The following is a 3515-nucleotide window of genomic DNA, read 5'->3' on the forward strand; positions in this document are numbered from 1 at the left end:
CCACTCTGAACTATGGAAGGCCGGGTAATAAATATTTTAAATATATATATATTTAAAATGTGTCCTTTTGTGAATCACAAAAGACAGGAACCAGAGAGTAGGATTAAATGGGCAATTTTCTCAGTGGAAAAGGGTAAACAGTGGAGTGCCTCAGGGATCTGTACTTGGACCGGAGCTTTTCAATATATATATAAATGATCTGGAAAGGAATACAACGAGTGAGGCTATCAAATTTGCGGATGATACAAAATTATTCAGAGTAGTTAAATCACAAGCGGATTGTGATACATTACAGGAGGACCTTGTGAGACTGGAAGATTGGGCATCCAAATGGCAGATGAAATTTAATGTGGATAAGTGCAAGGTGATGCACTTAGGGAAAAATAACCCTTGCTGTAGTTACACAATGTTAGGTTCCATATTAGGTGCTACAACCCAAGAAAGAGATCTAGGCATCATAGTGGATAACACATTGAAATCGTCGGTTCAGTGTACTGCGGCAGTCAAAAAAGCAAACAGAATGTTGGAAATTATTAGAAAGGGAATGGTGAATAAAACGGAAAATGTCATAATGCCTCTGTATCACTCCATGGTGAGACCACACCTTGAATACTGTGTACTGTACCTTAAATTTTGCTGACTCAGCTGAAACGTTATGCAATAGCTCAGCAACCCCAGCTTGCCTGCCTAGAGCTGGTGCATAATAACATTGCCCTCTCCGACGTCTAGTTAACTTTGTGCCCTCTGTATCCGACAGATGGATACTTCCTATCGAGACCTTGTGCCTCTGAAGTGCAGACAAAATCATTTGCCTTTTTATTGGAGAATCCAGCCATCACAATTCCCTGAAATACACCTTATGTTTTCAGGCAATCCATGTCTCTTGAATGGCACTTCCGCTACTAAACGTTTGTAACGATGACTTCCTCGTCAAAGGTCCTTCTATCTCCCAGTGCTATATTCACTTATTTAGACATTTTATATGCCGTCGTTCCATGTATACTGCAGTATGATTATTGAATTCCTTATCATTATACCCCTTCTGATTCCCTTCTCCTCCATTCCCACCCTTTCCCTATCCCCTCCCATTCCCCAACCCCGGTTCAGCTGACACTCCTCCTTTCCCGAGATCCGTGTTTAAGCGCTCGAGCGCCACCCCCTCCTTACCTAACCCATGACATATACAATATATGAAGCGAGCTTAAACTTGGCATTAATCCACGCTAAAATGTCGCAACAACTACAAAAACTATGTTCCTCTCTCTTCCCCGTCACCATTTCCATTAGCCTAGACGTCATTCTGTCACCTCTGATTTTAAAGATGAAAACCTACAATCACTGGAAATATTTTCTCCAAAATTCTGAGGTCACTGCAAATGCTGACTGGTAACTCCAAACCCCACATACTAAGATCATCTTTTCACAACTATAATCCAGGCATCTGTAAAATGTATTTCTCAGACTTCTTCAGAGTTTCTGTACCAGTCAGCATGTTTGTCGTGGCGTCGGGATGCAGGATAAATTGTCAAGCGCGGCAAGAGAAGATTATAACTAACTCAGCTTATGCCGCAAACTGAGAAAATAATAAAAAGAAAACACCAGGAAAAATATCACTTCAAGCTTTTCATCCTAAACCTCAAAGCAAGGCAAAGAAAACAACTCAGTCAAGCCTAGGTCTACTCTGCTTTAGAAGGTAACAGAATTCAGTCTGCAGGGGAATTCAATGTCAGAATGCTTCCATCCTCTAGTTTCGCCGGAAATCTCATGGAAAATCTGACATTTCTGTTAAAGAGCTCGCTGCGAACATAGGAGGAGACTCGCCTTTTCAGCCGAAACCGTCGATAGTGTTGAGACGAAATACTTCATAAATCGCTGTGCGAAATTTAGGAATCGCGCAATGACAATTCTCGGGCAAGAGCCCGCGTCCACTCTGCGTGCTCTGTCAAGGACCGCTTTGCCCTCTGAATCAGCGAGCCGGTTTCGGGCAGCAGCTCATCTTCCGGCACACTGTCAGGGAACCCCACAAATCTTGGGTTATTTCGACGTGATCTATTTTCGAGAGCCTCTGCCATGGCTTCACTTGCCACCAGTGCTTTTTCCAACGTGCACCTTCCATTTCAGAGCAATCGTATCATCCTCTAGGACGGTGATTCTCCCTTCAGCCGTTTCCATGCCTACCATCGATTCTGTTAATTCGGCGAGATTTGTAGTGATAGCTTCACATTTCGTTTCAGTTCAAGTTTAGCGACTCCTGCCTGGCTCAGCGATCATAACGCCCAAGGAAACCTTGACCGTCAGCCATTTTGTTTCCAGTTACTTTACAATTCCCTTTTTCTTTTCTCTGAGGTTTTGCCACCATCTCGCTGTACCCTTTCACCTCCAATCTCTCCATGCAAATCATAGAAAGTTCGGATGTTCAAAACATTTTTAGAAGGGTGGAATTCACCAAATAGAAAAGGTGACACACAGAGCTCCTGCGGCTGCAACTCACCAGGCTCACCGCGTCACATGATCACCTTCAAAGCTCAGTTTTACCCCTTCCCTTATTACACTGGGCCCCAGAATGATTAAAGGGGAAGAAAAGAAAGGAAATATCAGAATAATAATAAGAGTCAGGTGAGGTTACAGAGAGCGCCATATCAGGGGCAGGTCTCAGGCTCAGGGCTGCTCCCTTATTATCTCTGCTCAGATTTCATTTTGCTGCTGTTTCTCCCCTCTCCCCAGGATTATAAAGAGGTTTTCCTGCTCCTTCTTTTGTGGGAAGTCTCGGATTTCCTCTCTCAGCTCTGGGAAATGTGCATCTCTGATCTCTTTGTATCTGCACAGCACAGGGGGAAATGCATTTCTGTTTCTCTTTCTCCAGGGTTGCACTGCAGAGGCAGATTCGGGCTCCTTGGGGTTTACAGTTTGGATTTTGCCTGCAGCTTTCTGTTTCCAGTCTGTGCTCATTTATTCTGTATTGGGTGAGGGTCTCCCTGTTTCTTGCATTTGGGGCTGAGGTGAGGTCTCTGCTCTCTGTAGTTTCTGTGGGAGGATCTGTAGCAGCCCAGCTTGTTCTGCTTCCCAGTCTGCACCTCCCTCCCCACTCCCCTCCCCCTCTGTCATCAGTGAGAACCTCCCTCCCCATTCTCCTCCCCCTCTGTCATCAGTGACCGCCTCCCTCCCCACTCTCCTCCCCCTTTGTTATCAGTGAGCGCCTCCCTCCCCACTCTCCTCCCCCTCTGTCATCAGTGAGCGCCTCCCTCCCCACTCTCCTCCCCCTCTGTCATCAGTGAGCGCCTCCCTCCCCACTCTCCTCCCCCTCTGTCATCAGTGAGCACCTCCCTCCCCACTCTCCTCCCCCTCTGTCATCAGTGAGCACCTCCCTCCCCACTCTCCTCCCCCTGTCATCAGTGAGCACCTCCCTCCCCACTCCCCTCCCCCTCTGTCATCAGTGAGCCCCTCCCTCCACACTCTCCTCCCCCTCTGTGATCAGTGAGTGCCTCCCTCCCCACTCTCCTCCCCCTCTGTCATCA

This window comes from Rhinatrema bivittatum, chromosome 5 (assembly GCF_901001135.1).
Source record: "Rhinatrema bivittatum chromosome 5, aRhiBiv1.1, whole genome shotgun sequence".
Classification (NCBI taxonomy): Eukaryota; Metazoa; Chordata; class Amphibia; order Gymnophiona; family Rhinatrematidae; genus Rhinatrema; species Rhinatrema bivittatum.